Raw genomic sequence first — 27,119 nt, 5'->3', positions numbered from 1 at the left:
GCAAGCGCAAGGTCCTGAGTTCAAGCCCCAGTACCAAAAAAAAAAAGAGAAGAAGTGGGGTCTAGGTTAACCCTCTGGGAGCCACCACTCTGTTTTCCAAATTGGCTGCACCTCTGTCTTCCCACCAGCAGAGCAAAGGGGTTCCCATTTCCCCCATACTCTCACCAGCACTTGTTATTATCTGACTTTCTGATTATCCCAACCTAGTATGCATGAAAGGGGCCTAATTGCCATTCTGATTTGCATTTCCCTGACAGCTAATGATGATGGGCCTCTTCCCACATGTATATTTGCCATCTGTACATCTTTGTTGGAGAAAGATCTAGTCCAATTCTTTGATCATTTTTCAATTGAATTGTCTTTTTTTTTTGGTACCAGGGATCAAACTCAGGACCTTGTGCTTGCGAGGCAGGCGCAGTGCCACTGAGCTAAATCCCCAGCCCTGTGTGTCATTTTTTATTGAGTTGTTGGAGTTCTTTATGTATACTAAACACAAGTTCCTACCAGCTGTATGAATTTTCTCCGTTCCTCGGGTTGTCTTTTCATGGTCAGTAGGGATGGTGTCCCTCAGGGTGTCAAAGCTTTTAATCCTCATGGTGCCCAGTTCATGTTTGTTCTTTGGCTGCTGGTACACTTGGCTTCATAGCTAAGGAGGCTTTAGCTGATCCGATGCCATAATTTATGCTTGCATTTTCTCCTTAGACATTAACAGTTGGGCTCTTACATTTCAGTTTGTCTTGCTTGTTTGTTTTCATGATGCTGGAGATGAAACCCAGGCCAGCGCTCTGCCTCCCAGTCACCCTCAGCCCCACAGTTAGTGGCTTTTTGACACTTGACTTTTTTTTTTGGTACCGGGGATGGCTTGCGCAGCAGGCGATGAAACCACTGAGCTAAATCCCCAGCCCAGTTAGTGGCTTTTTGTACATGGCGAGAGGCAGGGACTCTAGCTCCCTTGTGTTGCCGGCGTACACCCAGTTGTCCCCATGTGCTGTGGAACTGTCACCTGATGCACTAGGAATGCCATCTGACCAAAGCACCCACCATCCAGAAAGACAGACTCAGGGGGCCAAATAAAAGACCCTGAGAGAACTTTCTGGTGAATGAGGCACTGGCTGGGGACCCAGAGCCACCAGGTTCAGGTGCTCGGGTCCCCTTTCCCCTTGAGACCCCTTGTGACTCCAGGGGAAGGGGCACAGGGGACAAAGGAGTGGGCCCAGGAGCAGCTTTCCCAGTGGCAGCAGGACAGGGGTCTTCAGCGATGCAGCAAGCAGCACCTGTCCTCAAGGTCACCAGCCACTCCTGGCCTTAAGCTTCACAAGGCAGACGCAGGACCAGCTCCCGGCCGGCAGAGGAAGTGCAAAGACAAAAGTGCTGGCAGCCGCCCCAGCCGGCACTGCAGCGAGCGCTGCATCGGGTCCCAGAGCCAAGTGGAGATGCAGCCTGGCGCAGCCACGCAGAGACAAGCCTGGGGCCCAGAAGGACAGGGCACCCGCTGGAGAGATGCGATGGTGGCAGCAGGACCTCACGAGACACGGCAGCTCCCATCGCTCACACTGCACTGGCCTGGGCCGGGGCCAGGGCTTGGGAAGCCTCTGCTGAGATGGCCGTTCCCAGCAGCTATAGGGTCACGGCTGAGGACAACCCCTCACGCATCAGGCCTTGAACCGCTCCTGACCCGGACACACAGGTAAGATCCCCCGTGTGTCTGCCCAACAGCACAGCCATGCTGGGGTCAGGGGCCCCAGCAGACAGGGCCCTGTTCTCAGGAGTGTGTGTTCCCTGGCACCTGGGCGAGCGTGGGGGACGGGGGGCTGATAAACAGTGAGTGAGCGATTACAGTGGGACAAGTGCCACCAGCAGTAAAACCGAGGGTGGGAGAAGAGTGGCTGGCCAGGACCTCTCCAGACAGTGACATCTGATGACACGAGAGGGAGGGGGCTGGCTGTACAAAAGCCATCAGAAGAGGTCTGCAGGCAGGGGCCGCACGTGCAAAGGCCCTGCGGCAGGAGGGAGGGAAGGAACCCAGTGTGGTTGGACAGAGACCAAGCACAGGGGCTGGGCAGTGGGGAGCGGACATTAGTGTTGAATGGGTATGGAGTTTCTGTTTGAGAAGGTGAAAAAGTTCTGGGGAAGGATAGTGATGACACTAGCCCAACACTGTAACTTCACAGTGCCTCTTAATTATATGCTTAAAAATCATCAAGTGATAAATGGTTGTTGGGATGTTTCACCAAAATTCTTTTTTTTTTTTCTGGTCCTGGGAATTGAACTCAGGACCTTTTGCTTGCCACTGACCTAAATCCCCCCATTTTACCAAAATTCTTAAAGATTGCTTTAAAAAAAATACACATTGAGGGCAGCATCCTGGGAGGGAGAAGCTGAGGTTTGTGCCATGTTATTTAACCTGGGGGCCCTGGCTGTCCTATCCCCCCAGGTTAGGAGCCCAAGCACCACCCAGTCCTGCCGGCGGCTGGCCTGCTTGCTTTCTTTGGTTTGGTTCCTTGAGACAGGGTCTCCCTGTGTAGTTCAGGCTGGCCTTGAACTCACAGTGATCCTCCTGCCTCAGCCTCCCAGTGCCAGGAGTGTGGCAGCGGACTTGGCTTCTGCATCTGTCCAGGGTGGGTCAGGCATGGGGACCCTTTGTAGCTGTGGCTGAGCCCTATCAGAGGATAGACTGAGCCCTATCAGCAGCCATGTCCATGTCCCGAATCCCAGAGTCTCCATTTCCGGGTCCCTCTCAGGGCCTGGCCAGGACCTGTCCCAGTTTATGGCAAAAGCTGACTCTTGTGTGAGCACAGGTCAGGCGCTGTCCCTTCCCGCATAGAGGCCACTGGATGCATTTGGGTCCCGGATCCAACATGAAAGGCGGATGAAACCCCAGGGACGAGTCCAGGCCAGAGGCGCTCCCTACCTGTCCTTAGTTCTGGGACGCTGGGTGATGCTTGCTGCCCGAAGGAGGCTCCTGGGTGCTTGGAGGAATTGAGTCACAAATAGAGGGCTGATGAGCTCGCAGCTTGGAGAACCAGCTGGGAAAACAGGGCCTCGGAGGAGGCAGGAGTGTGAACGGAGGCCAACGCGTGCGTGTGCCAAGTGTGCATTGCACTGGGGCAGGAGCCCAGCAGGACTTTTCAAGCTTTTGCTGCACAAGGGGATTCAGGGTGCAAAACAAACAGCTTTATCTCCCCACTGTCGGGGAGCCTGCTCCACTGCTCTGACGCGGCCCTCGATGGCATGATGGCTTCTCCGTCCAGTCAGGGGTTAAAATGTCCAGCCCCCCAGAAGAGGCAGAACCCCGAAGTTCACCGTCTCCCCAGCTTCTGACGGAGGCAGCTGTGAGCGGGGTCCTGGGCCTCCCACCTCCTGGTGACCTCTTCTCAGCTTGCGGCAGGGAGGGACAGAGACACAGGCAGGGACACGAGGCCACTCTCTGGGGCGGCAGGTTTCTAAAGCTCGTCTCCAGGCCCCTTCAACCTGAGGGCCTCACTGCAGCTGCTCCCCCCACTCTGTCTCTCTGTAGCGCCACCCCAACTCCTGGGGGTGAGGGGTGAAACCCCAGAGCTGTCCCCGCCCTCCTGGTCCCCTTGGGAAGATCGGAGACTCCCCTGGACCACACCAGGTCCTGAAGTCCCCATCTCGGGCAGGGCAGGGGCAGAGGGACGAATCATTCCTCTGGCTGTTGCCCTTCACACCCACCCTGTCCCCATGCTCTGACTTCTCTCCAAGGTGACCCCTCCTGCCCCCCCACCACGGGGGCGACACAGGAGAGAACCTGAGCCCTCATCACTAACCTCCTCCCTCCAGCCCCAAATGTGTTAGATCGGGCCGGGGATTTAGCTCATTGGCTTCGCCACCTGCTGCGCAAGCGCAAGGACCCCAAATTTGATCCCTGTTACCAAAAATCAAAAAAAACCAAACCAAATGTGTCGGATCCCGTTTCTACCTCGCAGTGGATGTTGAGCTGTTGGATGCCAAGCGGCCCTGGCAAGTCTGCCAGGGTTGCCCATGCCTCCCTCTGGGGCTGGGGCTCCTGGGGTCTGAAGTCTGAGTGCCCTCGATGGCGTGGAGCTGTGTCCCATTTTGATGTTCCCTTCCACATAGTTCTGATGACCAAAAGACTGTGTGCAAAACAAGGATTTCTTTCTTTTGTTTTGGTTTTGTTTTTTGGAGACAGGGTTTTACTATGTAGCCCAGGCTGGCCTTAAACTCATGGCAATCCTTCCCTCCCTCCCCCTTGCGCTTCTTCCCTTCCTTCTTCCTTCCTTCCCTCTCTTTGCAGTACTAGAGATTGAACTCAGGTCCTCCACACTGAGCTACATCCCCAGCTCTTTCTATTCTTCTTTTGTGACACTAGGTTGCCCAGGGTGGGCTCCAATATGAGATCCGCCCACCTCGGCCTCCCAGAGTGCTGGGATTATAGGTGTGCACCACGGTGCCCAGCTCCTTTTCCAGGTATTTTAAGAGTTTGGGGGCAAGGGGTGTAGCTCAGTGGCAGAGCACACGCTTCGTGTGTTCCGGGCCCTGAGCTCCAGCCCCAGCACCAAAAACAAAAACAGAAAACAGAATTTTGCTTCACAAAAACTCTAAAAGGTGAGCGGCTGTCCAGAGAACTCTGGGGACTCATGTGAAGCACTGAAGCAGCCCCGGAGGCCCAGGACAATGCTTGGGAATCGCGTAGCTGCTCCAGTGGTTAGTAAAGAGCTGCACAGCTCTCAGGACGCGTCAGCGTCAGTGAGGCAGGTGTCCTTCTCTGGGGTGAGTTTCATCTGCAATGTTAATGACCCCTCGGGGCCTACTTCATTGCCAACCTGATTACCAGGGGCTGGTGCCCTCCTGAGCTCCGTATCCCCTTGCTGAGCCAGCACAGAGAGGCACCCCTCACCTGCCATCTCCCCCGAGTCCTGGCATCATGCATGGCACATGAAGGACCTGGCAAAACCTCATTTAAATCAAAGCCTTAGGGCCAGGGATTTAGCTCAGTGGTTCTGGTGCCTGCCTCGAAAGCACAAGGTCCCGAGTTCAATGCCCATTACCAAAAAAAATCACAGGCTAGCCAGGAGTGGTGGCACACACCTTAATCCCAGCCCTTGGAGACTGAGGGTGAGGCAGGAGGCTCATCCAGCGTTTGAGGCCAGCCTATATATATAGTGAGTTCAAGACCAGCCTGAAGTACATAGCAAGGCCCTGGCTCAAGACACCAAAATAAAAAAATAACACCCTAAGGCTGATGTAGGGAGAGCCACCCAGGCCAAGAACTTATTCTTTAAGGAATTTACTCTTCTCCTTTAAAACATTCCTTTAATTAGATCTGTTATATAAAAAACTCAATTTGCTGCTGTACTTTATTACTCTTCTGTTATAAGACAGTGTCTCCTTGGTGGCTTAGCACTGTCATGAGCACAGTCAATAAAACAGAATAGCAGACACATTTAAATTGCCTGGGGGTTTTGGGTACTAGGGATCGAACTCGGGTCCTTGTGCTTACACAGCAGGCAGCAAAACCACTGAGCTAAATCCCTGGCCCTTGCCTATGTTTTTCAAAAGCAGACCTTGTTCTCCTCCACGACAAAGGCTGGGTTTCCTGTTGTCGAGGCAGAGGCCGTCGTGTGCCACCGAGGCTGCATGTCCACCCCTCCCCCTCATCCTCAGTAACAGACCCTTGGCTGCATCTGGTGTGGCAAGGCCACATAGTGACCCTGCATTTGCACACTTCTCTCAAGGCTGGATATGGCCGTGTGACCAAGCTCCAGCTGGTGACATATAAGCAGAAGTTAGCAGGTGGCTGATGCAAAGGGAACAATGGCTGGCATGGGCCTTCTTCACATTCTTCTTCCTCTTTATGCTTGGTTCTTGCCAGGGATGCTGATGTGATGGCTGGAGAGCTGGTGACTCTTACGGTTCATGAGGTGACTAGGAGAATGAAGTTGCCCGCTGAGGATGACAGGAAAGTAGGAGGAGCCAGGGTCCCTGATGATGCTGAAGAGTCACCATAACAACCAGAGATTTCTGACCTCTGGGATGTTTCTAAGTGAAAGAGCAACAAGCTTGCATTCTGCCTAAAACTTTGTTTCCATCTCTGTCACTCTCCCTGTTGTTACCAGGTGCCAGTCAATTCCACTTTACCGGCTTTGGAAGACAATCTCTAGAATGCATTCTATGCTCACTGGTCTTCTTAAACCAAGCACATAGTAAACCTGCAGTGGTTAGATAAAACACAAGATACCAGTCACATTGGAATTTCAGATTTTTAAAAATATTATGATTTTTTATTTATTTATTTTGAGACAGAGTCTCACTATGCAGTTCAGGCTGGACTTGAACTCACTATGGAGCCCAGGCTGGCTTCAAACCTGTGGTCTTCTTTCCTCAGCCTCCTGAGTGCTGGGGTTACAGACGTGTGGCATCACACCTCGCTACGACTTCCACGATTTTAGCCTTCTTTTGCTCTTTTTAATGTTTCTGTCTCTGTCTTGGTTGTCAGTCTGTAGATTCCCCCATAGACTGCTATAAGCATGCTGGTCTGCCCATCTACCTGTCTGTCCGTCCATCCGACTGTCTGTCTATATTTTGGTGCTGGGGATGGAACCCAGCGCTCTGTGCACCTGCTAGGCCAGCGCTCCGCCCCGAGCCCCCACTCATTTCTGAGGTACCCTGGTAATCTGTGGGTACACGGGCTGCAGCAGGGATCAGCTCCGAGCCCCCTTCAGGTTAGCTGTGTCCTCAAGCGGTCACATGACCTGTGCGAGCTCAGCTCCTCCTGTTTCACACAAGGCCTTGTGGTTGACCTGGGGCTTGAAGGTCAAAGGGTTTGCTAGGCGCTGCGGGCGCTCACTCGGCACTTGGCAAACTGAAGTGATTGTGGCGTGGTGGCCAGGCCAGGTAAAGAGGAACTAGCAGAGCCCTCCAGGAGCCACACATAAGCAGTGGTGATGTGGTCACGGGGAGGGCAGGAGCCAGGCCCCGAAGTCGGAGGGCAGCCGGAGGGTGCAGGGCGCTGTCACGGGCTCAGGTGTGCTCTGTGCCCTCAAGCACACACACAGCAGCCGGAGGCCTGGTCCCCCAGCCTATGGCTGCATCTGGAGACCGGTGTTTCACAGAGGTAATTAGATTAAAGGCGATCACTAGGGTGGGCCTGATCCAATAGGATTCAGGGTGTCCTTGAAGAGGAGATTAGGACAGGGTCACACCGTGGTACCACCGCCACCCACTGTCAGGGAGCAGGGCTGGGACAGGACAGCCCTGCTTCAGCTTGGGGAGGGGTGGATGTCCAGGGTCTCAGCCACTGCTGTGTGGCAGACAAGTGTGGAAACCGAAGGCCATGGGAAGACAGCAGCCATTCATCCTTGAGGTCTACAGTGTCCATAGGATGCTGCTGTCCATCCTGGACACCAGGCACTGTCCCGGGCACACGGGGAGCACCCCCTGGAGTTGTCATCTCCAGAGGAGACAGAAACATGGGACACTAACAGCCCAGCCAAGGGCCCGGACAGCACCAGATGCCAGGCTGTGGGAACCATTAATTTGGGTGGCTTTTTCGAGACAAGTTCCTCCTATGTAGTTCAGGCTGGCCTGGAATTCACTGTGTAGCCCGGGTTGGTCTTGAAATTGCAGCAGTCCTCCTGCCTCAGCCTCCTGAGTATTGAGATTATAGATGTGCCCACTGAGGCACCACACCTGGTGACAGAGGCATTTTAATGACCCCAAAGGAGGGAGCGCTGCTGGAGCTGAGTAGGAGGACAGGCTGTGGCTCAGAGAAGGCTGTGGGCAGGCAGGGGGCACTGGGCAGACCTTTCGGCCTCATGGCTGTGGGGAGGCCTCTGGGTCTTATCCCAAGGTGAGGCACAGAGCAGGAGGGGTATAGAACCACAAAAGGACAGTGAGGGCCATGCAGGGGCATCGCAGGGACCACCACACAGCTGTGACCGGGGGCTGTCATGCAGCTTCCACTCCCGGGCAGAAGTGGATCCTAAGCAGTGGGCGCAGGGCTCAGGCCTGCCTGGAGGGGACCCAAAAGGCTCCCAACAGTGAAAACCATTCCTAGTTTGGCTGCAAGGCCCTGAAAGTGCATTCCTTGGTCCTTTGCAGTTCACAAGTCTTCATTCTTCTGTTAAACACGGCCACCTGGGGAAGAGTATCCCCGGACTCCAGGTGACCCCCCCGGGACCTCAGCAAAATACACTGACAGCTGTGGGGGGCAGACTAAGCTCAGTCTGCTTCAGGGAAGAGGGGACGGACACAGCAAAGTCTTTGCCCGGGGTGGATGGAATTTGTGTCTCGCCTCCACTCTTTGAGTAATATGTGCTCGATAAACACCATAAAATGACCAGATGAGAAAAACCTGCACGGATGGAGCCACCCCGCAGTTGAGGAGGCAGAGGCAGGCAGAATAAACATCTCAGCTGTTTGGGGTGGAGAGGTTCTGACTAATCCCACAGTGCATTTCCCTCGTCAACCCAGTGTCCCCACAAGTGTTACTCAGAGCGGAACCAACTGCACACCGCGAGTTATCACCGTGACTCAGGCCCAGAAGGCTTTTATCGCCTCATGCCCAGCAAGGCCATCTTGCTCCCCTCCTGGGCCACTGGGACTCCGTGTTGGCAGAGGGGAGGCTGGGCCCACTGCAGTCACCGGAGAGGGCTTTACTCATCCGGAAAGAGTTACGCCTGCTGCCCCCAGGCCCGTCCAGATGTTTCGCTCTAAACCTCCAGGGACTCTCCCGAGGCTCAGCTGGGCCTGGCCCACAGCCTTTCCCGGGTTCTGCCTCCCCCGAAAGAGGGGAAGCCCCCGGGGTTGACTCGGGAGCTAGTATTTTAGAGCAGCTTCCAGACAGCACACCATCCGGGATTTAACCTAGTTCTCTCTCGTTGTTACCGGAAAGAAAAGAGAGAGTGGGATTCTTAGGTGCTGTCCCCACATAAGGAACAGCGGGTCTGCCTGCCTTTCAGGTGCTGCGGGGGGGGGGGGGGAGGCGGGGCTGCACACAGTATTTCTTTTATCAAGGTCTAAGTTGACAGGGCCAAAGCTCCGAGGATTTCAGAACTAGGAAGAAATTTCCACACATGTTAGAACTTGCTCTGGGAGAGCAGGAACGGTTGGTTCCCGGGTTTGTCAAAACATAGCATGGGAAATGGGGGGTCAGATGCAAGGACCTGAAAAGGCAACCCTGTCCAAAGGACGACTGTTGTCCCGAAGTTTCAATTTCTTTTTGATTTAAAAATGAACGCTTGCTTCCCGTCCATTTCGGGGCTGCCCTTCTCAGGGTGACCTTGGCGCTGATCTGCACAAATAACCCCTCCCTAGCGCTGGTGGGGCACTGAGTACGTATGCCAAGGGGGTGCCCAGAGTGGGGTCAGCCCAGGGCACGCATCCCCAGGCACCCAAAAAGTCCTGGTAGACACAAATCAGGTGTGGGTCAATCGGAAAATCAATGGCACGAAGATGAGACACAAGAATCAGCAACCCCAGCATGATTAAGCGAAAGCACAGTTAAGAGTATAAATCCTGGGGCCACAGAGCCTTGATCCTGCCTCTCGAGAGCTGCCACCCTGAGCAGTCTGTGCTTCGGCTTCCTCAGCTATGAAATGTGGGGTGGCTTTCCAGGCCAGTGTAAGGATTAAGCAATGCAGAGAGTGCTAGAGAGAAACTAAGAAGCCTACAGCCATGAACTTCTTGTAAGCAAAGGAGCCCGTGTTAGGCCCTGCTAAAGCCCGAGCCAGAATTGGGCAACCCCAGTTCATTCCCGTGGTCCTCATAAGAACATTTCCATTGGAGGATGTAGGGGGTTGAATCATGGCCCCCAAAAAATATGTCCATTTGGCATCTGTGAATGTGACCCTCCTTGGAAAAAGAGTCTTTTGTAGATACAATTAGATGAAGGATCTCGGGGGGAAATTAAGCATCTGAAGATGAGATCATTGTGGATTGGGGTGGCCCTAAATCCAATGTGTCTTTTTTTGGTACAGGGAATCAAACTCAGGACCTTACACTTTCAAGGCAGGCACTGGAACCACCGAGCTAAATCCCCAGCAAAGCTCCAATGTTTCTTTATAAGAATAAAAAAGGTGCGGGGAGAGGACACGGAGGAGGCAGAGACAGAGGTGGGAGAACACCAAGGCTTGCAAACACCCCGGGAGCCTTTCAGCCGCTGGAGATGAGACATTTTCACTGTGTTAACCACTGTATCTGTGATAATTTGTTAGGACACCCAAAGAAACTAATCCAGATGACATCTTGGATCTCAGAATCACAGGGATCTTCACCAATGTGTCCCTGGGCTGCCTTGGGTCTGGTCTTGGCTCTGGCCACGAAGCAGCTGCTTGGTGTCTTTCCTGATTTCAGAGAGTTGGGGTTCCTTGGCTTCTGTCCGGATGTCTTCTGGTGCTAGGGGATGGGGTCAGTGGCACAGCAGAGAGGTGACTGTCAAGGTCACATGAAGAAGTGGCAGAGGCAGCTGACTAACCCAAAGGGTCTAATGACAGATGCCAGATCACACCAAGACCCTAAAGGCCCAAATTCTTTTTATTTTTTAAGATAGGGTCTCACTATACAGCCTAGGCTGGCCTGGAACTCAGGCAGTCCTCCTGCCTCAGCCTCCCAAGTGCCAAGATTACAGGCGTGAGCCACCAGGCCCAGCTGTGAAGACCTGATTCGTAATCCCAGGGCCACCTCTTCCGAGCCAGGTGGTCTCTGGTGAGGTCCTGTTGTTGCTCAGGCTCCATTTTCCTGTCTGTGAAGTGGGCGGATTTGGCTATGTGCTCTCCGGGGTCCCCTCCATGCCAACGCCCCTGGGGTCTGCAGGCTATCCAGACTGCCACCACCCGGGAGGGTGTGACAGGAGAGGGAGAGGGGACAGCGGACGGCACCTGGTCCTCGGCTCTGTCCCCCCACATAGTGCAGAGCTGCTGTGTGGTCAAAGCAGGAGACAGGAAGGTGGGCAGGGTAGCCAGCCCAGCCTGGACCTGCGGCGCCCATGTGACCATGGTGCCCTGCAGCGGACATGGCTATCCAGGCCTCTCGTCCCTCAAGTCCCTCTCCTGGTGTCTTCAGTAATGAAATGCATGTGTAATGGATGCAATTGGTCTTTCTGAACAATTTATTTAGAAAGGCAGCTTTAGCCCCTCTCCTGAGATGGGTGTACACACACACACACACATACACACATGCGCGCACGCCCACTTTCTCCTCTGTCGTCCTTCTGCAGACTCTGAGGTTGTTCTGAACTAGAACCTGGGATTGCCTGCCTTCCTCTCCCCTCTCCCAGCTCCGCACTGCATGTCCCTGTGGATTCCACCAGGATGAGCTGCTTCCGCCACAGCTGCACCTCAAATGCCTTTCTCTGGGGAACTTTCCCGATGCCATTCCTGTCTGCATGTCAGATGATCCCCGCTCACCCAGAGGCAGGGCCAGGAACTTTAGGAGTTGGCAAACCCGACACGGCGGCCCTGCCCCTTCCACGCACGTGCATTTTGAAGTGGGGTTTTCTCCGGGGAACTCAAAAAACAGAGGTTTCCCCATGTTGTAAATTTGCCGGGGCACAGGGAGGCATTTTTCTTTCCCACCCCTGGCCAAGTTCTGTCCTTGTGGAAGAAAGCAATAGTCCACTTGTCTGAAGCCAAACGGGTTTGCCCCTGCCTTTTCCTGTGTACCAAGGTGCAATTCTTCAACTTCTGCACAAATCCCACCTTCTCCCAAATTTAGGATTCTGCAGAATCTCGGTCTCCTTTTGTTTTTGCAACAAAAGGACCTTCAGGTGAGCAAATGTGGGAAGTGGAGCAGAGCTTGGACCCGGCTGGGGGAGGGGTGTGTGGAGGGAGACAGCTCTGTGGTGCTGTCACAGGAGTGGGCACCCTGCAAAGTCGGGGCTTAAATCAAACTGGGGGAGGGGAGGGCCAGCCCGCCGCCGCCTGCAGCGCTGGCTCCTGGCACCCTTTCCGTGCGGGGACCCAGCTGACACTTCTGATTTTGGGTCCTGCCTCTCCAGCACAGCCTGCCTGCGAGTAGCCAGCATCCGGGCAGGCAGGACAGCAGCTGCCGGCTGTAGAGAGAGGTAACTTTCTGGGAGGGGTGTGTTGGTTTCTGGGTGCCGGGTCAGCTAGTTTCCGCATTCCCCAGGCAGAGGCGGGCGGGTCCCCTTTCCTTCGGGTTTAAGAAGGCAGTCTTCACCGGGAAACCCAGTCCTCCCCCTGCACTTTGCAGAAACTCCTGTTCCGTGCACTCCATCCAGCCTGGCTCTTTCCTGCATGGCTTTCAACAACACCGCGGCGAGAAAGCTGAGTCAGTTGCTCGGGGAGGGAGTACCTTTAAAAATCATTTTAAAATGCTGTTTCAACTCTTTTTGGAAAAAAAAAAAGGAGGGAGGTTCTTTCTCGTGTTCGTTTCGTGTTTGCACCTGGTGTTTTAATTAAGCTGCAAAGAATATAAGTTTATGGAGGGAATCATGGTGGGGTTTTATGATTTAAAAAAAAAAAAATCTACTCCATTGCAGTCCCGCTGCAGTCCCCGCAACCTGGTTTCGCTGCAGAGGCGCTCGAGGTGCAGTCTCCCTCCTCTTTACCCTTGCTGAGTCTCAGAGTCTGACCCAGCCACCCCTCCAGCCCAGTCTCCTCGCCCACCCACCCTCTCTGAGGACCCCGGTAAGTTGGCGGTGCCGGGGACACTGAGGTTGGAAGGAGAATTTGGACAGTGCCGCTTTAAGAATGCCATACTGCGAAATCTTTCTCCTTCAAGTGACTGCAGACAGAGCCGCAGCGGTGGCAGCAGCGCTGGGAGGAGACAGGAGGAGGAGGAAGGGGGTGCCCGCTCTCGGGTCAGCTTGCTTGCCGAGTACCTGGGGCTGGGGAGCGCTCAGCTCCCCGCAAATCCCAAGCCCAGCAGGAAGCTCACTTTGGGGACTTTCTCTCTCCCACACGCGGGGGGCACTGACCCCGCAGACTTACTGATGAGTCCAGCGCGGTGCTTGTCATCCTGCCACCACCTCGTGCCGAGTGTCTGGCCTGTGTCTGGCTAACTGGCTCTTTAGCTGCCGGGATCGGGCTGGAGAAGGCTGGTCTGAGGCTCAGCCAGGCTGGAGTCCCGGGGATACGAGTATGGCTTCACTGAGGCTCTCTCTCTCTCTCTTCCTCCCCACCCCCACCCCTGGATTTACTGAGATGAGATTTGGAGGGAAATTCGAAACCAGATGATTTGTGGCCCCAGGGGCCAAGGCTGCAGCATTTTAGAACCAGATGAAACCCCTGCTCGGTAGCAAGGGCTGCACATGGTGCGGGGGTGCGAGGTGGAGGTGCTTGCTTTCAGGGGCACCACACAAGCAGCCTGAGGGGCTCCTCCTGTCCCCAACCAGAGCTCCCCAAAAGCAGCTGCGTCTGTGGGTGCCCGCTCCTGGCGTGGCACCCCAGACTCACCCCATGGCACAGTGCGAGCTCCAGGTCTGCACTGTGGGTCACGCCACGGGCTGCCAAGGCGGACATCTGCCGGGTAGACCCAAGACTGCAGGATTCAGCTCCTGTGACTCCTCCCGAAGGGAAGCAAAAGGACCTTTTGACCAAAATACTCCAGGCCTCTTGATACATCTGCTCCCAAGTGGTGCAGCAGTCTTGTCAGACACAAATGCAAGCCCTGGGAGTGGCTGGGGGTCCTGGCGGGCTGGCAGGTGGGGTGACTTCAGGGTGCCCTGCACACTGGGCTCTGGGGAGACAGCGCCAGGCCTGTGGAACCCACCTGTGCTCTGCAGGGGCTGCCGATACTGATGCTCCTCGGGTGTGAGGGGCTTTTCCCCACACTGCAGGTGTTTGGGAGACACAGATTTGAGGGGGGTCTCAGACTGCACACCACAGCTCCCCCAAAATTAGGAATTCCCTCCCAGCCTTTCTCTGGCTCCATTTTCTAACACATTTCCTGTATATTTAAAACCATCTTTGACTTCTCCCCATTCATCTGCAGCAACTTTAATTTTCCAGATGAACGTGCTTGGGTGCAGTTGGTTTTGAGCTCGGTGCTCCCAAAGGTGTCATGATGGTCCCCCCCGCAGTGGGTCATTTGAGGTCAGCACCGTGTGACACTGAGGTGGGACTTGTGCACCCTCCGGCCTCACACCAGTGCCCCCTGCTCCTCTCTCCCAGCCCTGGAAGCTGCCTCAATGGGCCGCATGGCCCTGGGCTTGCAGTTTCCCCCTCATCCAAGGCTAGAGCTGTCTGGGACCTCACATGGGGAGCTGGAGATGAGAGGGTACGTCAGGCAGACACCCCTCTACGTGTGTCTCCTGCAGCCTGGTGACAGATGAGCATTTTTCCCAGCTGGAAGTAGCTAAGGGAAGGCCTGCTGAGGCCAGCAGCAAAGCAGACACCGCTGCTGGCCCCCAGCGAGCTGCCACGTCCACTGACCTCTGACCACCCTCTGGGAGGTCAAGTGAGACAGAAACACCACAGATGCGCTGTGTGGGAGCAGGTGGCTCCAGCCTGGCAGCCTGACACTGCAGGGACAGCAGCTGCTGTCCACTGCGAGAGGCTCCTGCCCTCGGGCCAGCCCTGGCTGGGCAAGGTGACCATGTCAGGGCAGCAGGGCTAAGAGATGCAGCAGCAAGGTGACATGAGCCCAGCATCCACTCCGCCCTGCAGACCTGGCCACCTTCACCTCTTGGGCAACAGGACAGGAAGTCACTCTGGGAAGTGACCCAGGACATGGGGCCAGCATTTTGCAGGCCTTCTCAGGCAGGAAATACAAGGGGAGACTACGCCGGACACCTCATCCCCTTGCAGCAGACAGCTCAGGGCACAGGTCCGATCTGTTACAGCTGTGAGTTCTGTGCTGGGCTTGGAAATGAATGCTCCATCCTTCCATCCCTCAAGGACTCCAGAGCTGGGTGCATGACAGGGCTGTCATGTTTCTGGGCGCGAGGAGCCGGCGCTGCTTGTGAGCTCGGTGGGGGTTGCATGAAGAGGTGCAGAAGGATGCACCATGTGGCCCAAGGTAGCCCCGGGTCTGGCTCCCAGGCTCGCATCGACACCTCCCAGTGCAGCAGCGCTGACTCAGGGCCCTGGCTGCCCTGGCTACCAGGCACTCCTTGCGCAGGGCCATTGGAGCCTAGGCTGCTGCAGGCCTCCCCCTCCCGCCCGCCCGCCTGCTCGGGCCAAGTCAGCATTGCTGAGGGCGGCGGGGCTGCAGCCGCGGCGCGATGCGGAGACCCTGCACCACTGCTCTGCCTGCGCCCGCGCGTCCCGACGGCCACCTCCCGGCGGCTGCGCAGCCGGCGTTCTGACCCGACCGGCAGCGGCGCTGCTGATTGGTGCAGGGAGTGAGTCCCTGGCTTTATTTAGACCACCTTTTCCTGAGGACAATACTTCTCTGGAGTTGAGGGCTGGGGCAGTGAGCAGCCCTCCCCAGGGGGAAGAAGGACAAACTTGGACCCAGAGCTTGTGCATCCTTGGATGGACCATTTCCACAGGCGCCTCAGACCAAACGCCCACCAAGGGCCGGGGTGCTGTTGGGAAACTCCAGCCGAGACCAGGACGGACCCTTGGGAGTGACAGGAAGGCTTCGGAGCACGCTGTGCCCCTCCCCTGGCTTCCCATCTCCTGTCCCGAACCCCGGACTCCAGCATGGAGGACAAGGCTGCCTTGCTGGCTGGAGGTAAGGAAGAGACTCCTGACTCAGGCAGCCTGGGGCTGAGGGCCAAGGACCTTCTGGGACCCCATTCTTGAATGCTGCCACTTGGCTTTTCTGGGGCACCTTATGGAGACAGAGTCTCCAAAGAGGTGGGGGAAGCTTTTCCCTGGATGTCATGCAGTTAATTCTGGGAAGGTTGAACTTGGATGTAGGGGAAGCAGGGCCAGAAAACGTGGATGGGGTCCAGATGCTGCTGATCCCCAGGACAGTGTGCTGGGCTTAGGTGGCTGGAGCCAAGGACCTGGGGACAGGGAGGACAGCCCGGGGGTCCTGAAGCACCTTCTGCCCTGAATGGACTCAAACCATGCCCGGGGCACGACATTGCTGGCTGGCTCCTCCTGGGGGGGCTCATTCTGGGCCAAAGCCCTGTCTCCAGCAAGACGGAAAGTGACTTTTGCCGTGCACGCTTGTGAGCCAGTCGGGGACGCGAAACTTCTGCCGGATGAGCTTCCAGGCCGGTGGCTGCTTGCCCCACCCCACCCCAGGGCTTTGGGTCAAGCTCTCCACCTTGAGAGCTGCCCTCTGAACCTGCATTGCACCGGCAGGAGGAGGAGGCTGGAGAGGAGGAAGGGCAGGAGCTGCAGGGCCCAAGGGGAGTGGGGCAGTGACCCTGCTCCAGCTGATGTCACCCGTTGGGGGCCCTGCTTGGGCTTGTGACACCAGGAGCCCTCTCACTTGCCCGGGATGGTACAGCACTGCGGCTGCCAGCTCCCTGCCAAGGACGTGGGGAGAGATGGGCTCATCCTCCAGGCAGGGCCAAGTGGCCGGCTAAGCACTGCGGCTCCCCTGGGGACTGGAGTAGAAGGAAAAGTTGGGGCCAAATAGGCTGCTTCTTCCCTGGCTCACCAGCAAGGTGGCAGTTCCCAGACTCTGGAGAGAGGGGATGTCAGGGGCCGGGCAGGGGCACAGGGAAAGGCTGAGAGTGTGGGCGGGGTTTCAGGGCTCCAGCGCCAGACCCTCGCCCTTCCCACCAAGCATTTTTTTTTTTTGGTACTGGGGATCGAACCTGGGTCCTTGTGCTTGTGAGGCAGGCAGTGGAACCACTAAGCTAAATCCCCCGCCCCGCACCGAGCATTTTTTGTTTCCCTCCGTGCAGAGTCAGCAGTTTCTCTGCTGTCCTCATTCTTAGCAGATCTGCAGAAGGAACAGGTCCTGCCTTTCCTTTATGCACTTCAACTTTAACCCTGATGCCCATGGCAAGGTAGAGCCGCACACACCCAGGTCAGAGGTGGAAGCTGCTTGCAAAGGATCTGCTCCAAGCCAAAGCTGAGCCGGGATAGAGCTGACTTTCCCAAGGCCACAGGAAGCTCACCCAGGGCTGACCTGGAATTCCCCGAGAAAAGTTCCCTCCTGGCCTAGGGGCTTAGGACGAGATCATCAGCGCTGGACCCAGCGGGCGCCCTGACTCTGGTGAAATAGGACGAGGTAAGGAGGCTGGGGGCCAGGAGGAGACTTGGACCTGGAGCCCTAAGAATCATGGGTCAAGCCGACCAGACAGCAGGCAGGGCGGCTCCAGAAACTGAACGCTGCCTTTGATCTGGTTTGCGGCACCTCTGCTTTACAACTCTCACTGGGCAGAGAGCCAAGGGAGAAACCACTGGGCTTCTTTATAGTCCCCACCTTTGCAGTTCTGCACAGCTGGGTCCGCTGGAGGCAGGCGGCTCCCTGGGCGGTGATTAGCGCTGTAATCCAGACTTTCGCCAGCAGAGGGCTCCCGAGGACGCAGGGAGGAAACCCGGACTGCCGCTACTGGACCTGGCTTGGGGTTTTATTTGGTCCCGTGAGTTCAGGCAGGAAAGTTTTTCAAGATTATGCTTCGATTCATAAGAAGAGGGAATTTACTTAGACATTCTGGTGCCATACAGTATCTGTGTCATCTCCGGGTCCTCCCCGCTTTTCGTTTTTGAAAAGAGGTGCGTGCTTCGACTTTCTCGGTTTGTTCTCACTCCTTGGGTTAGTCCCATCCTCCACTCTAGGAAGACACAGCTGTTATCTGAGAGGCTTGCAGTGTTGCAGTGTCCCCCAGGAGGGCTGACCGTCCTGGAGCAGGGCGGCCACAGACGGCCTCCCAACTCACACTGAGCTACATGCCCAGCCCTTTTTTATATATACTTTTTATTCTGAGACAGGGACTTGCTAAGTCACTAAATTACCCAGGCTGGCTTCAAACTTGTGATCCTCCTGCCTCGGCCTCCCAGAGCGCTGGGATTATAGGTGAGTTCCTCTTTCCTCCCCAATATTGTCGCTGATTGAGTACGTCTGGGCGACCTTCAGCTCCCGGGAAGTGGATCCTGTGCCTTTCCAGGAGATGGCCCATTTCCGTCGGTCTTGTGAACTTGCTGCTTTGTAGACCTCTTGGTGTTCTGCTCCGCAGTCGCCCGTCGCCCCCCCCCCCCATCCTCCAGTTCGGGCTGGCGTGGCTGCAGTGCAGCGTGGCATGTGAGCATGAGAGCCACAGGCCAGGGAAGCAGCCAGACCCTGGCTGGGCTCTGTGTGGTGTCCAGTGAGTTTAACAGGCACAGGCCCCGCCAGCAGCTGAGCCAGGGCCATCTCCCGGGAACCAACAGTGAAAGTTAGTTCTCTGACCCTAACGATGTCAAATTATTTTGTCCCCCACAGAATTCTTGGTAGTGCCTGCTTAACTATTCAGTTCAACCGAAGAAGAATTTATTGGAGGCGGGGGTGTAGCTCAGTGGTAGAGCACTTCCCTACCGTGTGCGAGGCCTGGGTTTAATGCCCAGCAGCGCACACACATGCATGCACACACATGCACACATGCACACGCACACACAGACACACACGCGTGTGCACACACCTGGCATCCATCCACAAGAGAATCTGAGCTGTAAAAATGTCTGAAAAGGACAAAGTCTATGTACCTTTTAAAAAATCAACAGCATCAGCCAGGCTCAGAGGCGCACACCTGTCATCCCAGCGCTCTGAGAGGCTGCGACAAGAGGACCTTAAATTCAAGCCCAGCCTGAGCGATTTAGTAGCTTAGTCTCAAAATAAAAACATAAAGGTGCTGGGGATGTAGCTCAGTGTGAAGGCCCTGGGTTCCATCCCCAGGGCCACAAAAATCAATTGATCAATCAGTCCATCAGCAGCACCTCCCTGCTGGACAGTAGGGCCGAAGCCTCGCCTCTCGGGGTCAGAGCTGGCTCAGCACCTGCCTTTCCTCCTTCCTTTCGGGTCCTCGTCCTGGACCAGGACGGAAGCTCGTGCTGTGCTGTGACCCAGGGTTCAGGGTTAGGGGCCTTGCTAGGTGGCCGTCCCGTGCGGGGCTCAGATTCCTGCGCAGGTCACTCGAGTTCTCACTGCAGGGTGTGTGCGGGGCGGGGTGGGCCGGGGTCCGTGCAGCCTCACCCAGCACAGTGATGTCGGAAATGGGCTGTGTGCTAGGGAGAAGGGCATTCCGCTTTTCGTACGGGAGTTTACAGAGCATGAGCGCCGTCTCAGCGTCTCTCCCTTCGGTGAAATCCTGAGGGTGGTGGTGCCCCACGTGCCCCGTGTGCTCTGAAAGACCCTGCACCGGGCTGTCATGGGTGGTCCCGCCAAGGTCCGGGCCCTCTGTGTAATGCATCCTGCTGACCTCACAGCAGCCATTGCGAGGAGCTGGTCTGTCTTGGCTTTTCTTCCAAAGGGAGGGTCGGGCGGGTATGAAAACTGTGAGGCTCCCCGTCGCTCATCCCTGGGTCCCGGGGACCCCAAAGGAGCAAAGCGGTCAGGGCGGCCAAGGAGCTCGCTGAGCCCCTCGTGCCCAGGGAGGGCAGGCGAGGGGACTGTGAGCCACCACCTGGTGTCCCTCAGCCCTCCTTGATGGGCACCGGCCTCGGGACTGGTGTAGTCTTCAGAACTGCTCTGCTCCTGAGGCCCTGGAGATCCAAAGCAGCTGCCTTCTCGGAGCACCCAGCTCCCGCCAGGAAGGCCCACGAGTTGCCCCTTTGCCTCTTTTCCCGCTGGGTCTGGTGGCTTTCAACATAGACCTTTTTTTTTCTTTTTTGGTACCGGGGATCGAACTCGGGACCTTGCGTTTGCAAGGCAGGCACCGGAAGCACTGAGCTAAATCCCCGGCCCTAGACTTTTTTTTTTTGAGACAGGGTATCGCTGTGTGGCCCAGGCTGGCCTCAAGCTCCTGGTGATCCTCCTGCCTCAGCTTCCCGAGTGGTGGGATCACAGTTGTGCACCACCACACCCGGCCATGTAGGCTTTTCTGAGGGCCTTGTGAGCATCGCCCCTGTTAACAGAGAGACGCGAGTGAGGCTAAGCTGCAGCTTACTTCACGCAAGGGGTGCGGACTCAGCTCCCTGACACTGCCCCATCCAGGCGGGGTAGAGGGGAGAGGCGTCCGCTGGGGTCGTGAGCCAAGGTCCCCGGGCACGGACTGTTGACGACTGTGGGGCCCGGTGCTTCCTGGCTGGCTCTTTCTCTTGGCTCTGCTGTCCTGGATGTGATGTCACAGCGGCTGGGCAGTGGGCGTAACCGGGTCTCTGCCCTGTGAGGCTCCTCCGCCCACAGCCTCTCTGCACTCCAGGCTCTGAACCCCAGGGGTGGCTCCTCCCTTCTGTTGGGCACCCAAGTCCCTCCTGGCACAGGGCTCCCTTTCCTTCTTGCCTATTTATTCATTTATTTATTTGGAGACAGGGTCTCACCATGTAGCCCAGGCTGGCCTCAAACTCCCAGAGATCCTCCTGCCTCAGCCTCCCAAGTGCTGGGATGACAGGAAGTCACTCAGCTGTCACAGCCTCTGCTTCCCACTTCCATGTGGCAGCTGTTGGTGGTGAGTGAGGTGGCCGCAAAGGTGGCCCCCACGCCCTGGTCTGTCTGATCCCCTGGGAAGGGCAGGCAGGAGGACACCAGGCCTCAGGCGACAGGAGCAAGTCCTTTGAACACAGCACTGGAGAAGGATGCTACCGAGATGGAGCAGCTCGAATCCCCCTGAAGAACAGAAAGCGGTTTTTCTCCTAAGGAACCCTGGGCTCAGAGGCACCGGAACCTTCGAGTGCAGCCTGAGTCCCTGATGCAGGTGGATGGACATTTGCTGCTGGGAGGAGGAGGCGCAGTGGGGCCAGGGAGAAGGGGGTCAAAGGCGCGAGCTTAGGCAGCAGCAACAGCCAGTCCAGTTCAGCAGGTGCGGGCGGCGACTGTCTCAGAGGCTGAGATTCAGAAGTGGACAGAGACGTTCATGTCCTGGAGGCCAGGGTGGGGGGACACAGACACACACAGGTGTTTGACAGTAAAGCAAGAACAGAGCATGGAGGGGCCTGGATCAGTGGCATTTGAGGAGAGACCAGGAGGGAGGAGGGAGCCAACCCTGGGGGTGTCTGGGAAATGAGTGATCCAGGCCAGGGGAGCCGCAAGTGCAAAGGCCCTGTGGTGGCACCAGCCTGTTACACTCTGAGACAGGCAGGGGCAGTGTAGTAAGACAGGAGGCTGGGGGAGTTGAGGGCCAGTTCTTTGCGCTTTCTGAGGCTTCTGGAGACTGTTGCGCTATAACCAAAGCACAATCCAAGAGGCAGCCACTGGTAGCAGGGCTACCAGGAGGAACTGAGTTGTAAGTTCTATTTCATGAATTAATTCCTAAACTGCCTGTGGGTAGTGGGTGCCTCTTGGACACTGACTGTGAGCCTTGGGGTGAGCTGTGGCCCGGGGTTCTTTCAGGGGGATCCTTGGACGGGGACAACATCCTCCCCATAACCCTTAGGACAGAGCCTGGGTTCTCCATCAGTCTGGATGTCACAAGGAAACTGGCCCTGTCCCAGGTGAGAGCCAGGCGTGGTGGCGCACACCGGTGATCCCAGGACTAGGGAGGCTGAGGCAGGAGGATCGCTGAAAGTTCAAGGCCAGTCTGGGCTGCACAGGGAGACCCTGTCTGAACCTCCTCCCATAAGAAAATAAAAGAAAGTATCCATACCTCAGACAGACTGGGCACCTCTCACTTCTCTGGGCTGAAGGTCAGGGAATTTTCATACATTTCAATAAAACTAGAGGGGTTTCCCCCGTGGCCAGGGCTTCTGTCAGATGGCACTGTGGGTGTCATGCAGTGCACCATGGGGTGGGAAACTGGCCACCTCTCAGGTCCAAATCCCAGGGCTGCTGCTCAGAAGGCTGTACGACTATTTATTTATTTTTATTTATTTATTTATTTATTGTTTTTGAGACAGGGTCTCACTATGTAGTTCAGGCTGGCCTCGAACTCCTAGTGACCTTCCTGCCTCAGCGTCCTGAGTGCTGGGATCACAGGAGTGTGCCACCACGCCTAGTCTGAATGACCTTTTAGACGGGACATGAGACCAGAGCGTCCCTGACTCAGTTTACCATCTGCTCAGTGGGCTTAATCCCAGGAACCCCACAGAGGGAGCGATAGGGAGCTGAATGTGGTACAGTGTGGGACACAGAGCAGTGCACACCCCATAGCCAGTACCCACAAATAGAAGTTAAGCAACACGTTGCATGGATTAAGTAATTGTCATCTTCATATTAATTGGGGGCTCAAGGAATATCTCCTCCGAGTAAGCTGGCCCCCTGTCCTGAGTTAGAAAATGGCTCTGATAGGTGAGCTACAGGGCCACTGTAGTAATGGGAAATTAGCAGGGCTCTGCAGTGCACGGGCCGAAGTGCCCAGTCAGCACACCCACGAGGCACCCTCAAAACCAGTCCTCAGGCCCGGGGATGTAGCTCAGTGGTTCTGGCGCCTGCTGCGCAAGCGCAAGGACCCAAGTTCGGTACAAAAAACAAACAAACCAGCCCTCCCCTTCCTGCAGAATTTCGACTTCTTAGATTTGTTTGCTATTTTTATTCTGGTGGCGATTTCTTCCCCAGCTCCTCAACCTGGGCTTCCTTATTCAGGGGCAAAGCCTTGAAAACCATGGCAGGCGGACACCCAAGACCCCCTCTAACCCAGGAGTTCTCTGAGGCCGGACCTTAGTGGAGAAAGCCCCTCCCCAGCGCCTCTCTCTGCAGGACCCCAGACGCAGTCCTGTCCAGGAGTGGGTGGCTGGGCCCCCTGGACTTCCTGCCCCTTGGGGCTACGCCACCCCTCGGCTCTCACAGGATGCTTGAGTTCCCTGACCCACCACTAGGGGGAGCTCTTCTCAGCGAGGGGAAGCAGTGGGCTTTGGGTGACCCCTTGGGTTCCTGCCATGTATTTCTAGCCAGGAAGGAAGGCCAGGAGTGGTAGCTTTCTTCTCTCTGTTTTTGAGACAGGATCTCATCATGAAGTGCAGGCTGGCCTCAAATTCCTGACCCGCCTGACTCAGCCTCCCAAGTGCTGGAGTGTTTCTACTTCTGGCCTTTGCCACTCTCCCCCTCTCTTCTCTCCCCCTTTTCTCTCTCTGTCTCCCCTCTTCTTCAGTTCTGGGGATTGAGCCCAGGGTCTTCACCCTAAGCTACATCTTCAGCCATTTTTTCATTCTTTATGTCTAGTCCAGGTCTTCTAAGTCACTAAAATGCCCACACTGGGCTTGAACTTGTGATCCTCCCAGTGTTTTGTGGTTCCAGGTGTGCACCATCCTGCTCGGCCTTTTTTCTCTTTTGAGCCAAGATCAACTTACTATAAACTTCAGCATTTAAAGTGTACACTTCAGTAGGCTTCAGGACATTCACAAAGGGATGCGACCATTACCGCTCCCTAATTCAGGGTGTATCCATCCTCCTTCGTAAATTCTCACTGTTGGACGTCACAGCCCCATGGAGCTCAGTACTCCTGGGCTTGCATCTGGAAGTCTCCTGAGCACTTACAAAGTGTTGAAAAGATCATCTCAGAGTGGGAGGCCAAGCAGGTGGCACCACCGACTCTGGGTCTCCATGAGAAAGCTGGAGACACTGAGGCTTCCCAGGGTCCATGGTGGCCACACCCAGGAACACGGTGACACCTGTCCAGGCCCCCTTGCAGCCTGGCGGGGAGGTGTAAGCTGCAGGTGGTGGATCGGGTACCGCCTGGATCTACAGGGAATCACAGGTGGGCTGGGGATCTCAGGCTGTGTTTTGCAAATGGCCCTGTTCACAAAATCCTTCGTAAAGGAGGCAGAAAAGGAGACCTGGATTGATGGGCCTCTGTGGGTAGAAAAGCGGGTAAGAATCAGGTTATTTCAGTTCTCTTGTTGGCAGTCTGGCGTCTAAAGTGTCAACTGTCCAGGGCAGGGCGTCCTGGTGACTCTAAAAGGAAAATAAGAAAAAAAAAAGAGCTCAGGAAGGCCTCATGGCCACGGCGGAGGGGGCTGCTGTCCATTAATCCATCCGTTCATTTTTTCCACAGTGTTTATGAGCTGGATGCTGTCAGTGTAGACAAGGACCCGCGCTCAGGCAAACGTGCTAGGTGGAGGCAAGATGCAGGAGCTTAGGAAATCAGAGCTTGGGGTCTCCCAGGCACGGATCTGGAGCCTGGTCCTGCCTGTGATGGTGGCAGTTTTCCCTCTGCGGTCCTCAGTTTCCTTATCTGTAAATGGGGCACGGCCAGCGCTCCTCTCAGACTCATGAAGGTTGCCGGAGATGCCTGTGAGGACTGTCCAAGGTCACAGGGGAGTCGGGACCAGAACCCGCCGAGGGGGCACGAAAGCAGGCCCTTTGCTTGCCCTGTGCCTCCTCCAGGCCCTCCAGGCCGACCCTCCTGAGTCTCGCCGGCCCTCCAATGTCAGGCCCCCCGGGGGTGCCAGGGATGAGCGGCTTTGCCCCTGCCCCCCTCCGCTGGTGTGGGGAAGGGAGGCCAGGCCTGTGCCAGCACCCGCACGCGGACTCCTGACTGCTCCTCTAGGCCCCTTCGGGACAGACAGCAGTCCAGCCCTTCCGCAGCTGCACCCCTCTTAGCCTGGGGAACCCCATTTGCAGAGGGGGGCACTCATGCCTGGCCTCCCCTTGCTCCCCCAGGCCAAGGTGACCACACGCCTGGGCAGCGTTTGCTTCCCTGTCCGCCCAAGGACTCGCTTTGCCCCAGTGCAGGAGGAATGACACTCCCGCTATCTGCCAACACCGAGGCCAGCTTCGACCGCAGCCTGGCGCTCGTGGAGGGGACCCGGCTCTGCACAGCGCGGTCTCCACACGGGAAGGCAGAGGTGTGTGTGTCTCGGTGCTCCCGCCGCCAAGACGGTTTGCTGCTCCTGCTGCGACTTCCGTCCTGTACGGAGCTCCAAGCAGAAGCACTTCCAAGGGGACTTACCGAGACTCTGTCCACTTAGTGCCGGGCGCAGTGGGCCCAAGAGCAGCTTCGCCAGGGAGGCTCCCTGGGTCGGACTGCATGGACCCTGTAAGGGTTGGGGACCTGATGGCAGGCGGGACGCCCCCTTCCCCACAGCAGTGGGCGGCGTCCTCAGGGATGTCCCGCTGTGACTCCCCCCACCCCGGTGCGTCGGGCAGCGCGCGTGCGCGCGGGACAGCGTGGGAACAGGGAGCAATGCGAGGCGCGCGCCTCCGGGCTGGAGCCCCCCGTTTCCCGGACACTTCGAGGCCAGGATGGAAGCCCGAGCCCCGCACCCCGCTAGCCCAGCGCAGGGTCCGCAGCGCCGCCGGAACTCGGGGCGCGGGCGCAGGGTGCCCGGTCCAGGCCCTGGACGCTCCTTCCCTTTTCTTTCGGCCCGGGCTCCGGGGACCCCGAGCTCTCCAGCGAGGCGCTGTCGGAGAGGCGCCGGGTCCAGCCTCGGGATCCTGCCCCGGAGCAGCCAGCCGGTGGGTTTCGTTTGTTTCTCCCCGGCCCGCTCGAGCCTCGGTCTCTCGAACAGGCTCGCGCTGACGCGGAGGGCGAGGGAGCCCGGGAGCCGGCGGCAGGGGGCGAGGGCGCTGCGCGAACAACGCGCTCCCGCCCTGAAAGCGCCACCCGCGACGGGCGGCGACAGGGAGAAGGCTCGGCCCGCGCCCTGTGCCCGGCGCGGTGGGACCCGGCCGGCGCGGTGGGACCCGGCCGCCCCGCCGTGCGCCCCTGCGCCCCCGCGCGACCGCGCACCACGCTGCGCCGCCCTCGGGGTCCCGCCCCCCTCACCTGGTCTCTGCTGTGCGCTTCCGAGGGAGGGGACGCGGCCGCGCCGTCGGTCGGGGCAAGCCCAGCCCCTCCGGTCGGCTCGCCGGCCTTGGAGACGCGAGCCTGGCGCTGGAGCCTGAGCGCGGCCCCGCCGGGCTTGCCTGGGCTTGTCTTCCGCCCCGGCTGGGCCTCGGCGACGTGAGCGTGCGGATCGAGGGCTCTTGGAGGCCAAGCCGAGTCCTGCAATCGAGCCCGGGCAGGATCAACCGGACGCGGTGCGACCCGCTCTCTGCGCCTGGGGCCCAGGTAAACGCGCGTGTGCTCGGTGCGTGTGCACCAACCTTTGAGTCCTCGTAAGGAGCCTCCTCGTCAGCCCTGTGGCCTCCGTGTCTCAGGGAAAGAGCTTCCGAGAAGCACGAGATGCTCTCTGATTTCATAATCTCTGGAGAAAAAGGATTCTTTTGGACGGTGTCGCGGGGCTGGCTCGTTTTCCCTGGCTCCGTTGTGGATGTGAGGACGCGCAGCCGGAGCCAGCATGGGAAGTAGGGACCCTGCCTTTCCCACGAAGCTCCCCAGCCCCGGAGCTGAGCAAATGCCTCGACCTCCCCGGTTTCCTTCCTCACCTTGCAAGTGGGGGGGACATTGGCCCTGGCCACGCGGGGTCGTGCCGAGAAGTCTCGTGGGTGGGGAAATTGCTTTGGTCACTGAAGTAGCGCTATGTAGGGGTCAGGTCTTTGGGGGTCTTGTTCTAAAGCAGGGACAGAGGGGCTTCCCTCCTCCTGTCCCCAAGGGGAACGTGAGTGCCCCCTGCTGGCCAGCCTGATAGCCGCGGTCAGGAGGGAGACCCCGGAGGGTGGTCCCTGCAGGTTAGGGTGGGCCTGGCCGGCAGCACTCAGGCGCCACTGGTTGGATACTGTCCCCATTTCTACGTCAGGTGGCCCACGGGGCAGGGCTCTGCAGCAAAGCCAGAGCCCGCAGCTTCTGACGCGTGGGCACCGGGCCCCTAGAGCCTGGGGCAGAGTGACACTCCAAGTTGTGTAGGTCCAACTCTGCCTCTGCCTCCGGTTCTGAGACCTCTGGGACAAAGGCCACTGCCCTGAGCCTCTCCCTCCTGCTGGGTTGTAGTGCCCTAGGCTGAGCTGGGAGGAGCTGTACTTTCCGGCACTGCCCTTGAACCTGGGGCCTGCAGGGGCAGCAGCAGGGGTGCCCTGGGGCCATTGGCATCTGCTGCCATGTAGCTAGCAGCCCCTTCCTGACTCCCCAGCCTGCTCTGCTCTCCTATCTAGCTTTCTCTGGGGTCCCCTAGCTCACAGCCCTGGCAGCCATGAGGACTGCACTTAACTCTGCCCAAGCCCCTGATGCTCAAATCAGGCGGCCCCAGGCCCTCCTGAAATAGCATCCTGGCCACAGCCCCCTAAGGCTCTCCTAGGTGAAGGAAATGCTGTCCTCAGCTACGGGACACATGGCCTCTGGTTCACGGAGATCAAATCGTGCCTGAGAAAATAACGAGGTC

General features: G+C 57.2%; 2 long non-coding RNA genes across 4 annotated transcripts in view; one reads left to right on the top strand and one right to left on the bottom strand.

The window, feature by feature from the left end:
* The first annotated feature begins 13,037 nt into the window (after window positions 1-13,037).
* LOC101718530 (uncharacterized) overlaps window positions 13,038-27,119 on the top strand; it is a 33,342-nt gene continuing 19,260 nt past the window's right edge. The window contains exon 1 of the long non-coding RNA XR_015452521.1: window positions 13,038-15,621. This is a non-coding gene — a long non-coding RNA (uncharacterized LOC101718530). The remainder of the gene's footprint in view (window positions 15,622-27,119) is intronic.
* On the bottom strand, window positions 22,439-27,063 carry LOC147827374 (uncharacterized). 3 transcript variants are annotated; one of them, XR_015452524.1, is made up of 3 exons: window positions 25,948-27,063; window positions 25,628-25,846; window positions 22,439-23,814 (listed from the first exon to the last, which is right to left on the bottom strand). It is a non-coding gene; the product is annotated as an uncharacterized LOC147827374 (long non-coding RNA). The 3 variants fall into 3 exon arrangements; XR_015452523.1 differs by having other exon boundaries at window positions 25,628-26,048; window positions 26,230-27,063; XR_015452522.1 differs by having other exon boundaries at window positions 25,628-27,063.

Source organism: Heterocephalus glaber, unplaced genomic scaffold, assembly GCF_053883595.1.
Source record: "Heterocephalus glaber isolate CG9 unplaced genomic scaffold, H.glaber_assembly_v1.0 deba00001447, whole genome shotgun sequence".
In the NCBI taxonomy this organism is placed as follows: Eukaryota; Metazoa; Chordata; class Mammalia; order Rodentia; family Bathyergidae; genus Heterocephalus; species Heterocephalus glaber.
The sequence above is the reverse complement of the archived record's forward strand: the minus strand, read 5'-3'. Positions and strand labels throughout refer to the sequence as shown.